Source organism: Budorcas taxicolor, chromosome 1 (genome assembly GCF_023091745.1).
Source record: "Budorcas taxicolor isolate Tak-1 chromosome 1, Takin1.1, whole genome shotgun sequence".
Taxonomy (NCBI): Eukaryota; Metazoa; Chordata; class Mammalia; order Artiodactyla; family Bovidae; genus Budorcas; species Budorcas taxicolor.
In genome coordinates this window covers 162172448-162188144 of record NC_068910.1, presented here as the reverse complement: position 1 = coordinate 162188144, position 15697 = coordinate 162172448, and positions in this window count along the sequence as shown.

Genomic DNA, 15697 nt, shown 5'->3' with positions numbered 1-15697 from the left:
TGAATTTAACTGTTAGCTTCTAAGTTCTTATGAAATGAGTTTGACCGCTTCCAAAAGTTCCTCATCAGAGATGAAACTAAGCTTTTGAAAATGGGTTATGGAAAGAAATTGCCAGAAAATTCACAGTTGAGGCACCAATAAAGAAACCCTCTGGTATCTACTTACAGATCTAAAACAGCTAAAATAAAGACATTAAAGCTGTATGGGTACTACTCCAAGGAAAAACACGACCTGGTTAATGTTTGGCTCATTCTGTTGTTAAGGGAGACAGGATCTCCAATACCCACTGGAATGACCAGGTAAGAACAGACTTATCACATATCAGATATGGTTTCTCTTACGTTATAACTTTATGCCGTGACTCCCTTCTAGTAAGACAAATTTTTAAGAGTCTTTAGGCAACCTTTGACCTGATGGCTTTTCTCCTAAGCTTTTTATATCCCCAAAGTGATTTTCCTTCAGATTCATTTAGAGTAAAATAGAAATGCCCTGAAATTTTGTTGCAGCAGACTGGGTGGTTGCTCTCAGGCAGTCTGAAATGACCAGAGTACAGCCTTTCAGTATTCAAGCCATATCTACAGTAATTATTTGCCAGCATATCTAAAAGAAGGCAGGCATTTCCTGTTGCACACAAATGGGACACTCTTATCTAAATTACTGTTTAAACAGGTATTTAAGAAAAGACTATCACAGGCAGGAATTTACTGATGACGGAACACATTAGTTTAGGGCTGGACACATTAGTTGAGGACTCACCATTGTCAGGAAAGGAAGCGTATCAGCATCAGGAAGGTATAGGGAATATTTTATAACTCCTGTATGGGTCAAGTTGGCGGTTGTAAACTATGCCATTTGCACTCAGGAAAAGCAGGAATGGTACATGCCCAGATGTGGACGTCTGGATTCAGCAATATGTCTTCCCTGCCCAGAGTAACCTTGAGTACTTGAGAGTCATAGCTTTTGAGGGGTCTCTGATTCCCCTTCCATAAAATAAGCACATTGGACAAGTTCAGCCCCGGGTCCATTCCACTCAAGCAGTCCCAGTTCTACATAATGAAAACCAAAGAATGGTCCAAGTTTGGTGTACCAGAAGCTTATAAAATATATTTCCTGGTCTCTCCACTTCGGTCTCTCCCAAGATGTAACCTAGGAGAGCCTACAGTCTGGCTGCCCAACTTTGTTCTAACCAGTGAAACTGGAATTTATTCCCAGTAGAGGCTTATAAAACTGGGCTGTTATTCTCACATTAAGTAGACTGCCCTCTGGTGAGGACTGTGGTTTATGTGTGGGCAGAATGTGTGGTTTACTACCTCTAATTTGTTTATGTTGTTGATGGTGGTTTCAGAAGAAAGCTACAGCCCTTCACATGCTAAAGAGTGACCTGATTTACTTCCTTTAAAAAAAGAAAAAAAAGTGTTGGAGTGGGGGAGGGGAGCATGAGAGCGCATTAATGTGCCATTGCTACCAGAGGAGCAACTGGGATCTCTTTGACCACAGCTCTGCTTCATTCAGCTCTGCATGTGAAATGAGAGCCCCAACTTGTTTATTATAATTACCTAAGTGTGGCTTGGTGGCTTTTGGCAGAGATCCTTCTTGCCTCCAAAGGAGAGACCAAAACTCAGGAGCTACAAGTTAAAGGAAGAAGGTGGGGAATGCATTTTGAAGCAAGGAGACCAAATTCTAATATAAACTGGCTGAAAATATTCAAAACAACCCCTGCAAAGATGAAGATCAAAAAGTAAATGAGATTGCCCTCCACTTTCTACCATATAATAAACAAAGATAGGTGTACCGGAGAATTGAATAAACAGTGGAAATGTAAGTTCAAATTCATTCTCACAGCTAACTTGATGCAGAACCTTCCCTGTTGCTACAAAACAGAAGAGCTTTCTTATATCCAGGAATCCTACATAAAGAAAAGAAAATAATTATGCTTGTCTGGCAGAAGAGGGAGTTGTAGCAGTGGCTTGCCGATAAAAAGGAACGTGAACAAGCAATAGAAGCCTAACCTAACCACACTCTGAGTTTGACAAAGAGCAGAGAGTACCCAAAAAGTTAAATTTAGTTGGTTTCAAAATTAGGCTTTATGTGAAAATGAACAATGATCCTTGTTCTCACAAGGCTTGGTAACAAAGACAAGAATGACTTCTGATCTTAAAGTGATTCTGTGGGGAAAGTTCCTTGATTCAACTGATTTCAGCATGGACTCTGGTCCCACGGCAAATACAGCATCTTTGGTGTAAAATAAGTTTAGATGGTTCCAAGAAGTGCAATTTTCTGCCCCCATTTCAAACTCTAAAGGCCCCCATATTGAGTTTCACAATACTACATCATATTAAACGTAAAATCATTCAAAACCGTGGGGATGGATGGAATGTCATTGAAAAACGTGAAGGTTTTTTTTTTTTTTTAATTTGAGAAAACATTATACACGTTAATAAAAAAATGTTTTCAGGGAAAATATGAACAGATGTGTCATGCATAAGTGTATACATACACTAAATAGCACTTATGATTTGAGAGGGGGTAATTTCAACATTGTTAAGTGGTAACACAAGCTACGTATTTAAGGGAATGATATAATATGACAACTTCATAGACTCCCAAGCTATGTATGATCTCTGGAAATTGTCATTATCAACATGTACAATAACTAGTAGCATTAGGTGGTCTGTACAGTATCCTTCATGTCTAATTGAGTCACACAGTCTAAGACACTTGACGGGCACCAGGCACTGCCTCCTAATGAGAACTGACTTTTAAAGAAAGGCATTCAGGACCTCTTCTATATAAATTATCATTTGCAGCAAGAGAGGATTATAAATGTTTGTTGGCAAAAACTAAATTTATTTACAAACTGGGTCTAATTTATTTATGGCTCCAGTACAATCGGCTTTTGTTGAAATATTTATGTTATCTGTACTTCTGCCTCACTAAACTCTACCACAATCATAAACACTGTTGAAAAATTATTTGCAGTTAGCAGGATTTAAACTACCCATTATATCACCAGCTAGTGCCAGTAAACTTTTGTACTGGTTGATAAAGTTTCCTCTGTGGAATAAATATACATTTGACTTTCAAAATCTTTGGTGGGTTCCAAACTGTGACAGTGAAGGATTAAACAGATGTCCCAGACTTTGCCAGTTGTGTGTGACTGCTTCAACTGCACATTCCAATTGAAATTTTGTGATAGACTACAAAAGTGCCCAGATTAAAACTCTTTTCTAGCATAAGGAGAGGAATTAGATAATTGAAGTGTAGGGGTGATATTCTTTGCCCAAGATGCTGCTTCTCAGACTTTAGTCATTTACCCATTCCAAAACAATGATTTGACACCATGCTGTACCTAGGACTGTGCAAGTTGCTATGGCTATGTATAGACTTGAATAAGATCAAATTTCTGCCCTCAAGAAACCTAGTGTTGAGTAATAGAGACAAAGATGGTAACAGGTATATGACTATGTGGTAAAAAAAGATCTAAAAGGAGGTTATGAAGAATGATGACTCTAAAAGAGTTGAATATAAGTAACTACTTCTGGGCCAATCTACAGAAGTCGATGAACTGGGTGAAGGGAGTCTAAAGGTACAAATTTCTGGTTATAAAATAAGTAAATCATGGTGATGTAATGTACAGCATGGTGACTAGTTAATAATAGCATAGTTAATAATGTGTTTGTGTTAGCTCCTCAGTCATGTTTAACTCCTTGCAACCCCATGGACTATAGCCTGCCAGGCTCCTCTGTCCATGGAATTCTCCAGGCAAAAATCCTGGAATGGGTTACCATCCCTTCTCCAGGGGATCTTCCTGACCCAGGAATCAAACCTGGGTCTCCTGCATTTCAGACAGATTCTTTACCATCTGAGCCATCAGGGAAGCCCTATTACTATAGTTATTAATACTGTATTTCATTCTTGAAAGTTGCTAAGAGTAAATCTTAAAAGTCCTCATTACCAAAAAAAGAATTTATAATTATGTATGGTGACAATGTTAACTAGACTTATTGTGATGATTATTTTGCGTTACATGTAAATATCAAATAAGTACACCTGAAACTAATATAATAGTGCTAGTTGCTCAGTCGTGTCCAACTCCTTGCAACCCCATGGACTGTGGCCCGCCAGGCTCCTCTGTCCATGGGATTCTCCAGGCAAGTTACTGGACTGGACTGCCATTCCCTTCTCCAGCTAATATAATGGCAATTAAACCTCAATTTAAAAATATAACAAACAAGAATAAACCTCTTATTTCCATTCTTGGTGGAAATGCAGTTGTCGTTTACATGCATTTCTGAGGTGCACCAAGTTCTTCACAGTAATGTAAGTTTCAAAAAGAAAGGCATGATATATTCTCACACCTTCTAAATAACTCATAAAATGATGAAACCAACAGGTTCTAAAACAGCCTTGCCCACATTTTCATTACAAAATAAGCCAAGAGAAAACCACATGGAGAAGTGGATGGTTTCCCTGTCAGTAACTAGTAAAAAATGTACTTCTGCTTGGTCTACTTCACTGAAAAAAGAGACTAAAAGTTCTCCTGTAAGCCAGGTGGGACTGCTGTGATGCCAGTAAAACTCCCACCAGCCTATAAACGGCCCAAACCACAACATTATCTTCCAGTTTGAATTGAAAGTTGTGCCAAACAGACCAGAGATAGTTCTGGCTGACCTCAGAACAGTGCTGTATACAGAGGGATGACTGGCCAGATCACTCTGAAGCCTCCAATCTAAAGCAAGGTTTGTCAGAGAAAATGGCAGGACTAGATATTCTGGTGTCCCACACCACTCAACCGATGATGGTCCTTTCCCAAATAATATCCATATATGCCTATGATGGTCAAAGAAACTTAAATAAAAGCAAAAGCAGAAAAATAAATTTTGAGAGCTGCATTTATATGGTAAAAAAAAAAAAAACCCAAAGATTCTATTTATTCATCAAGGTGCTTCACAAAAAAAGGAATACCAAAAACCAAATATTTGTAACTTCATATTTTATAGTATATATATATATATAATACTGAGCTGCCTATTTCTTTAAAAATTATATAAAATTACTCTTACTTAGATCTAGGTATTAATATAATTCTCCTGAATAAGCAAAATTTAGTGATTTGTTTTATGCTTCTGCTAATCATTTTATGGATTTATTCTGATGAATCTTTTTTAACAAACTGCTTTAAAATAGGTTATGGCTATTGAGTATAGTTAATATTTGAGCTATTAAATAAAGTTAAGCTAAATAAAATCTTTTGGCATCATGTTGCTTAGTTGATGAAATAATTGATTGAAATATGCATTTTTCATAGCATTGTAGAATCTCAGAGCTGAATAAGCCAGAAAATTATCAGTTTACTTATCTAAACATTCAATACGCTTGCCGAGTCAAATATATTGTGGATGCCGAGTCAAATAGATTGTGGATCAGCCCATGTAAGCCTACATAAACTATGACTGCTTAAGAGGAAAAACTGGAGAAGTTTTCATTCTATCAGAAGTATATGATGTTAAGAAAATCCACTGAGGGGCAGGAGAGACTCCTGAAACATAAGAAATAATTATGTAATAACTTAACAAGCCTTGTGCTGTTTATTTGTGTTGCTTTTGTTGCTATTGTTGTTATATTACTATATATACGCCATTCAGCTTTTTAATGCTCATCACTACTATTAAATCTTAGCAACTATGATCCAACACATATGGCAAACTGTTAATCATTTAGTCAATAAGACTTTTATATGCAAAGCACCATGGGGGCATCACAAAAAAGAATAAAGTTAAATTGCTGATTTCAAAGAACTTACAGTCTAGTCAGAGAGATAAGACAAATGACCAGGAAGAATTAACTTGTATAATATAAAGCTGCATTGAATAGAGTCAAGTGTATGGTACAGAAAACCAGAACTACAATAATCCACACTTAAAAGTGATTTTCCTCTTTGTTAAGAGAAAACTGAAGTGGAAGATGGCTATAAACATTCCACCTGTGATGAAGACAGATAATTGAGAGGATTGTGAAACAGAACGTTATAGACTGTGGCTGAGCCTTGGAGAGGTAATGACTTTTAATTGGATTGAGTTTATCATATTTGCAGAGGTACAGCAGACACAGAAGAAAGGATTAGAGTGATTTCCACTTTCCATTATTTGGCATAATGAGAAAACAGAGGGTGGTCCACATCTCTCATACATATTATGAGCCACAGGAGATGCTTAGCATGTCAGTTTTTGGTAGCATTGAGCTCTCCCAAATAAACACATTTATTTGGACATAGTTAAGTCAAAATAAGTCACCTGGGAAAAAAAAGGTTGCAGGTCACTAATTTGCATAGTGCAAAGGATTTGTGAGTTTTTAAATTAACCCTCCTAAATCTCTACACCATTTCAAACAATCGGGTATATCTGCATTTTTCTTCAAAGTTTAGCTGGCTTAAAAAGTCAAATGAAAATACTTAGCTAAAGAAAAGCCAGATGAGCAGACTTTCTTTCTTCTAGATGCAAAAGAGGTACATTGTAAATTCTCCCAAAACAGCATTATTTACATTAAGTCAAAACACATAAAAAATAAGGAAAAAACTTGCAGAAACATGTGGTAAGTCATAGGAGGATCAGGCAATTGGCACACCCCAAATTCAAGTGTGCCCAAGTAGCAAAGGTTATGAAAGCACATGCCTGTGTGCATGCTCAGTCACTCAGTCGTGTCCAACTCTTTGCAACCCTATGGACTGTAGCTCGCCAGGCTCCTCTGCCCATGAGATTTCCCAGGCAAGAATACTGGAGTGGGTTACCATTTCCTCCTCCAGGGATCTTCCTGACCCAGGAAGATCAAACCCACATCTCTCATGCCTCTTGCCTTGGCAAGCAGATTCTTTACCACTGCACCACCTATGAAAGCACACCACCACCAAAATCCCTTTTGACTATAAGATGATGAAGACAGGGAGCATGGTACCTTATTTACTGCAGAAATCCTCCCACCAAAGTCATGGGATTAATTTATCTCTTTCCCTATCTTTTGGGTAGGACAGTTCAATTTCTCCTACAAATATTCATTTCAACGCTTCAAAAAGAACCTGTGCCTTGAAAGATAAAAGAATTCAATAAGAGAACATGAAGAATTTTCTTGTTCTTCCATTACTATGGTGTAATTGGTGAACATCCAAAAACACCTCTTAAGTCTCAGCTGGTGAATGAAGAAGGAGACAACTACTCTCAGGCTGTACATATATCACACTACCCTGATAACATTCCCAGGACTTTTAAGAAGTCCAGCAGTAGGAACACAGGCAAACCCAGCCAGAGTTCTTTCAAAGTTCTATTATGCAAAAGTAAGGAGTAGCCAGGATTCCTTTGGGGTAGAAAATGGAAGAGTCATATGCAGTTGATTCTTACCAGCTCATGCCTCTAAACATGTATGAATATTAACTGACATGTTTACTGCAACATAAAGCAGTTGCTAACCTAACATTCCAGCCTTTGTTCCAAGTCTCGTATCATTTTCTTCCAGGCTGTCGACTTTGGAGTGGCTGTGTAAGCCTAGTGGACTGCTAGCAAAGAGTGATCAATCAACACTTTGAAAGCCTCTGGTTCATCCCAGTACCTGGGAGCTGCTTTGATAAACAGTATTCTTATGACTGTGTCAAATGCATGTGGGAACATGGCAGGTTTTTGTTCTTATTTTCTATTTATATTTAAAGAAAACCTTTGTGTACAACATATCCCTAAGATTATTCTGTCCCAAGCTCAAGTCACTAAAGCTCTAAGAACCCTCACATCAATGTTTTCTCTGTGGATTTAACAATCGCCTCCAATTTACCCACATTTGGGAGCTCATTAAAACTTTTTTAAAATATAAAAATTCCCCGTATTCCATTTTAAAACCTGGATACTGGGACTGAAGAACATGTAATACAGTTGCTTTCCTGGATGAGTATATGCCACTAAAGGTGTATCCTTCTCCCAATAAAATTTTATTCTGGGTATCAAGAAGAACACTCATTCTAGAGCTCATCAATTTTTTTCTTACAAATTGGTCACAGCTTTCTGGAGACCTTGGAAAATTCTTTCATGATTGGTCATAACCAATTTTCCCATCTGATGCCTTTAACACATTTTATAATCTAGTCACAATAGTCTATCAAGGGTTCACTAAAACCCCGTAGAATTTGGTTTCTCTGCACTGTTTTCCCTGACAACCTTCTATTCTCGAATGTGCTTCCCTCATTCTCCATCACACTGCTCTCTAGTGGAGTGTACTCTAGGAGCGTACTCTAAGAGCAAGCAGTGAGCAAAATCAGCAATGCCCCTGATCTCAAGAACCTTATAATCTGGTAGGTAGAGGGAGAAAGGGCTTCCCTTTTGGCTCAGAGGGTAAAGGATTCACCTGCAATGCAGGAGAGCTGGGTTTGATCCCTGGGTAGGGAAGATCCTCTGGAGAAGGGCATGGCAACCCACTCCAGTATTCCTGCCTGGAGAATTCCATGGACAGAAGAGCCTGGTGGCTATAGTCCATGGGGTCACACAGAGTCAGACGTGACTGAGAGACTAACGGAGGGAGAAAGGAACTAAAGCACAGATGGAAAATATGAGAGAGTCTTAGCTGCTGAGGAGAAAATGAAACAGAAATGTGGGGGATAGGTGACTATTTTAGGTAGGGAGAGCTTCATGGAGGAGGCAGCATTTAAGATTTATATATTGAAATCTCTCAGATCCAGTTTAGATGTTGTCTCATCTGCTAAGGGTTTCTAATCTACATATCCATCATCTCACCAACCACAGTAAGCATCTTCATTTTGGTTCCCAGGGTATATAGAATGTACCTCAGTATACATTATTCTCTCATTTACCCTGGTGTTATTACAATTAGTTTTCTTTCATGTCTATTTCCCCATTTTGATTTTCAGCTACTTGAAGGCAAGGGCTGCGTTTAGATTATCTTTATACCTTCCTCCAGTGCTATGAATATAGTCAATGCTCAGATTCAAATTGAACCACCTTTAGAAAATGCTAATCATGAGGAGTTTCATTTTTAAAAGCTGTACTTTGTAGCTCCCCTAGCTCTGAATCTTAAGCAGATTTTTTAAAGAAGCTATTAGCCACAAAAGTCATTGCCACCACAGAAAAACAGATGTTTTTAGAGGATTTCTAGACTATTGACCGTTCACAATACTTGCTCATCAAATGATAATTGCCGAGTACTCTTCTAGAGGAGATTAAAGTTTGGAAACAATGATCTTTTCCAACAAATTTCAGGCAATTGATCCAAAAAGGGAATTCTCGAGCTTTCTGTTTGAAAATATCTGAAGTTGAGAATTCCCTAGTTGAAAAGAATCAGAAAGAGATTTTTGGGTAATAAATTCGAGCATTGAGCTGACCTTTACAGAGCACAAGCAGAATTTCACAACAGCCAGTGAAAGTAAGCACAGTTTGAAAATTCTACTGGAAAGTTTTGTTTCTCTGTTTTTTAAATAAACTGCTGACTCTTGTTCTAAGCTTAAAGAGTGTGCTAAATAGAGTCTTCTATTCTTTAAGTGACACCTTTAAAAAATAAAGAAATTACTCAAATATAAGAATTAATAGCACAAATTTTAAAATGCCCTTTTCTGAAGAATCTAAGTATTCTTACTTGTAGGATCTGATTCTGAAATTCCAGTTTAATAAATGAGCCCCCAACCCCCTACCCTAAAAAGGAATGTCTCCTTTTAGGGTAGTTTAGAAGGAAGTTTAGACTGAGGTAGGATTAATACTCCACATTCTATTTCAAATACCAAGAACAAGGTAAGTATTTTCCCTGCTGCTTCTCTGCCCTGTAATTTGACATCCATTTTAATGAGGCTTGCTTTATTACTTGTCAGAAAAGTGAAATGGCCTGTCAATTTTATGGAGTTTCTCCTACCTTTTGGATGGTTCTATTACATTTTGAAATAAGTGTATAGCTTGCCCATCCCCCCCTTTTTTTTTTAATCCTAAATGGTCCATGTGTGGATTTGGTACTTGGCTGCCAGTGGAATGAAGTCATAATTTCAGGAGTCCGGGAGAATAGATCAAAATCACCCCAACACTTTCATGGATGGGTATATGCTGCTAAATGGATGTTTACCTAGAAAAGTCATCATCTGGCACACAGCATAGCGAATGTTCCTAAGCAGCCAACTCATGTATACTAAACAAATTTGGCTTGGCTGCCGTGAGAGCTGCCCTGTGGAAATTCTCAACATACATTTGTTTGATTGAGCCGTCATTCCCAGTTGATCTGCTGATGATCTGTGTCACTTTGTTTAAATGTCCTGGTGTGGTTTTTTCTATATATACAGTGAAAAGCCAGTATGTTCCTGTGATGGATTAAATAGAGGTGAAATTTGAGAGTGACTCCTGTTTTTGATTCCTGTGTTCTCAGACAGGTGGGTCTGGAATGATCAAGAATGTCACATTCAAACACAAGGGAAAATACGAAGCCTTTTTGATTTAAAACACATTACTATAAAGATATATTTGCTACTGTGCCCTCTCTGTGCAAGAAGCTATTTAGGATTCCCCACCTAAACAAACACCATATGGGTTAATGCTCAGCATCCCTTTCAAATGTTCAAAAACATAGGATACAGAACTCATTCCTGGTAAATGTGGTCTGAGAGAAGTTAGGAAGGCCAATTTCTGATGCATGGATTTGAGAAATCAAATGCAAGGTCAGGTTAGAACCGAAGCTCACAATCTCAAATATCTGAGTAATGGTTCAGATGGAAATCCAACACCACAGTGCCATGCCACGTCTGAGGCTCTAATCAAGTGACTGCCTGTTTGCTCCGTGGCTAAAGCACTTCCTCCAGCTAATCTTCCTAGATAGGCTCTCGCCTTTAATGACCTATGGGGTCTGCTGTTAAGTGCGGGGATCTGGGCACCATCAGCATGGATGTCTCCACTCTGCCAAACCCCAGACAACACGTGATGCTCACACTCCCTCCCCTCCGTTCCTGTGGATGTGGTAGACTGTGCCTGTCTTAAACTGTGTTCCCCAGCCCAAAAATATATTCCTGACCAACTTGCTCTCATACCTGAAGCCCACCCTCCCCCAATTAATCATCATTCCTTTGGGTTAAGGCAAAATCAGCTCCAAGAGTCCTCCTGATTATTGATAGTTTGTTCTTTTCAAAAGGCATTTAAAAATCTCCTACAGGCCACCCAGACACTGAGTTTGCATTCTAGAAGCCCCAAATGACTAAGCTTATTCCTGGCTTCAAAGAGCCACAGTCCAGGAGAGAAAGAAACTGTGTGAATAAAATGTAGTACCCACAATCCACAAACTACGTACAAAGTGCAGAAGAGAAAGGAGTCCATTCTGAGAAAAGTTAGGAAGGGCTGCCCAGGGATGGTGACATCTAAGTAGGGTGTGAAGGAGTAAAGATAGTTTCAAAGGAGTTTCCCAGAGAAACGATGCAGGAAGAAAAACCCTTCCAAAAAGAAGGAGCATATCTTTAAAGTGTGCCCAGTTTAGTATGAGCATGAGACTAAGGGTTTCTCAATATCGCCTGATTTATAGGGAGAAAGAAGGTCAGTCAGTTCAGTTCAGTTCAGTCGCTCAGTCGAGTCCGACTCTGTGACCCCATGAACCGCAGCAGGCCAGGCCTCCCTGTCCAGCACCAGCTCCCAGAGTTCACTCAGACTCACGTCCATCGAGTCAGTGATGCCATCCAACCATCTCATCCTCTGTTGTCCCCTTCTCCTCCTGCCCCCAATCCCTCCCAGCATCAGAGTCTTTTCCAATGAGTCAACTCTTTGCATGAGGTGGCCAAAGTACTGGAGTTTCAGCTTCAGCATCATTCCCTCCAAAGAAATCCCAGGGCTGATCTCCTTCCAAAAGAAGGTAGATAGGTGAAAAAAAGAAACAATGAACCAGAGCCAAAGAGCCGAAGTCTTCTATGCCATGTCCTAGAGTCTGACGTTTCTCCTATATGAATATGGAGCTAGTGGAGAGTCTCAGGGAGGAGAATGGAAAAATCAGAGCTGTGTTTGAGGGTGATCACTCTGACTCAAAAAACAGGAGATATTTAAGGGGGGTGACATAGAAGGCAGATGAATCAGTCAGGAGCTATTTCAAAAATCCATGAGAAAGACCATAAAGGGTTTAAAAAAAAAATGACAGTGAAAGTGGGGGATGAAAAAAGAGAGAGGGAGACTTGAAAATTGAGAGAATTTGGTGAGGGAGTAGGGAATAGGGGCATAAAATAATCCTGATAAACCAATATACTACATTGTGAGTCAGTTTATCAGTGATCAGTAGGATCTGCCATGCTGAGGAATAGCACACGTTCTAGGGATGAGAACACAGAGTCTGAGCTGCCAAACATTGGACTAGGAGCCCTGGGCAGTCAGGAGGCAACAAGGGAACTCTGAGCACCTAGAGAGTCCAGGCACTATAGAACCAGGGGCTTTTCCCTTGATGGAAGATTTCATGAAGAGCCTACCATCATCATAAGGACAGGAGAAAAAAAAAATGTCATTCTTGCAAGTTCAAATAGAGAAAACACCACGTAAGGCATCCTAAGATAGCTTCACTAGGTCCAATAGACTCGTAAGGAATGTGGATACCATACCAAGCCTCATTCCTTCAAATTAGTAGCTATACTTTTAAACATTGATCACTCTTAAGTTCCTGCACTGTAAGTTGTTCAATATATCCTGGTCATCTTAACTCAGATACTTGGCTTCATAAGGTGTTTACCAGACACGCAGTCCCTTTGAACAATGGTTCAATGTTGCTGGAGATGGAATTCCAAAGGAAAGGCTCCAAACAACTCCTTATCTCAGTGGTTTTGATAAATTTATCAGACAAAATTTAGCCTAGATGTAATTTTGCCCCCCACATTTGAGACATTTAAGAAAAAATAATTTCAATAAATCTAATTTACTAACATAAATTTTTAAAACCCAGTAAGTGAATATACAGGATATCTTGCAAGTCTACATTCTCTACGCAGTACTCTTTTCTGCTTGCCCTCTACCCAGGACACCAAAACTCCAAGCATATGGCATGGGGGGTGGGGGGAGCAGGCGGGGGGTGCATGCCCAGCTGAGCCCAGGTGCTTCCTTTCCCAAAAGTGGCCAATCTGCTTGATATTATTTACTTGTGTATTTTCCCAGTGAAAGAAAAGAGAAAAGGGAAAACAGAGAGGGTGGAAGTTGAGAGGGTGGGAGAGGGTGGAGAGAGGGTGGAAGTTGAGTTTTATTTATTATTGTTTGACATTTTTTATGATTATTTTAATTTAGGTTCAACATCCCAAGAGTCTCATTGCAATGGGTGCAACAGATACCAATAAAATAGCATCACATGCACATACTATATCTACTTCCTTTTTCACTAGTCATATTTTCTCATAGGCACACAAAGGAAATCCTGTCAAATTGCAATATACTTCTAGGCATTCTGCTTTGGATTTTCATTTTAATAAGTATAAAAGAAGGAAGTAGGAACTAGAAGACATCTATTTGTTTTATAGACGTATTTGCACCATCCAAAAGAGAATAGCAGTAAACATCTCTTTTAGGGAAGGCATGCGTTTATGATTTGATGGTCATCAAAAGTGAATAATACAAAGTAAAATAAAAACAAGATAGCAGGGGTTCTATATTAATTTACATCAAGCCTGAGTGATTAAGACACAGATTTGTTAAAACAGGAATCTCTCTCTCTCTCTCTTTTATTTTTTTATTTTTGAGAGTTAACCTCCTCAAACAGAAGGCAAATTCTGAGTACATCTTCTTAACTGATAAACATAAAATTGGGACTTATGGTTATACTATATATAATTGGTAATAATGTGTACATACACCTAGATTTGACTCCCTAGTTTCCTGAGAAAAGTCAAAATGGAAAATGGTAAAAATTTACATTCTTGGCTGCCAAAGTACTTTGCTTAGGGTCTAAGGGACCAAATTGTCACTACTGATCACCCGAATCTTAGACAGGAATCTCTAGCAGACTGGCTCTAAGATCATATTGTAATAAATGCTTTTCTATAGAACTATAGAGAACTCTTCTAATACTGGAGTCTTGAGACATTTTTTGAAAATAATCAAAAACCACATTTCTTCCTAGGTTAGAAAGAGTTTGAAAAAACAAAGGGATACAAGGAATATATAGTGAGGGTTTTATTGGTTATCTCCTCCCAAAACACACATTCTCTCTCTCTCTCTCTCTCTCTCTCTCTCTCTCTCTCTCTCTCTCTCTCTCTCTCTCTCACACACACACACACACACACACACACACACACACACACACACACATACCCCATAACACTATCTTTCCTTCTTTGACATGACAGAACCCAATCCTTCCCACAGTTTAAATGCACACAGAAGGAAGGTCAAACAGCAAGCACTCGGGAGAGCTTTTTCAAAATTGTTAAAGCCTGCAAACAAACACAAACTCAAAATAAATTAGAAATAAACTCCAAACAAACCCAGTCAAACACAAATTAAGCTGAGGAAATCCAACGCAAACAATCTACAAATCTCCCAAAGCGCAGTACAGTTACTTCCTGTTCCTAGACGGCTGCTTGTGGGGACTGCAGGAAGAGGGAGCCCCACCCCCCACCACCACCCTTCAAGCACAGGCTGCCTCCACCTCCCCTCCCACTGCCTGCCTTCCTGGAGCACTGCCCCAGACCCGGAGCTCCACGCAGAGCTGGGGCTCTGGCTACCCCGCCAGCCTGGTATTTGGCTCCTCAGTCACCCAGCGCACAAGTATGATGGATGATGATGGATCACAGCCCCTCCAAAACCGTGTGAACTTCCCAAGGCTGCTGATTATTCTAATCGAGCCCCCAGAAGAAGCACAGAGCTTTACAAAAGCCTCCAAGGAAACCTCCCATTTCGCTTGTGTGTCTGACACAGACACCACTACATAAAGAACCTGGCCCTGATATGGCCTCCTGTCTCAGACACACAGATCTGGGCCTTCACACTCATTGTTCAGTGATATGATTTAGCCTTGAATGAATTTTTAATGAACACCCAGAGTTATATAGCACAGTGGAACGGCCATTCCAGCTTCTCCCAGGGGGAGATAACAGTTTACCAATGCTTTCAGGTCACAGCTTTTATAAAGCTCCCTTGCTCTGCTAGACAATATGGTCAGGAGGCTTTCTTCTTTATTGTCTGGCCTCCTCTCTACCTCTCTCATCTCTGTCTCTATATCTGTCTCTGTCTCTGCATCTCTTTAGATAGTTTTTAAATCACAAAGGCCTCTAAGAGATATCAGTCTACAAGGTAAAGGTATCATTATAGAATCTGTTCATAACAGATTAATAAAATCATGACTAGACCTTGACATGCATAACTAACTTGTATATGTTGTAATAATGAAGGCTATAAAAAGGAAAAGTACAGTAATACTAAATTTAATTATGTTGGGGATTTTTGACTTAGGTCATTTTTTGCTCTGTAAGGTTACAGTTTGTGCACTAGGAATAAACTCTGGGTCTTGTACAACAAGCTTCCAGTGACTGTTGTTGGCCTCTTGGAATATTCGAGAACAATATAAACAGAATGAATAGTGTCATGCATGCATGTTCAGTTGCTCAGTCATGTTTGACTGTTTGCAACCCCATGAATTGTAGCCTGCTAGGCTCCTCTGTCCATCGAATTTTCCAGGCAAGAATATTGGAGTAGGTTGCCATTTCCCACCCAAGGGTATCTTCCCA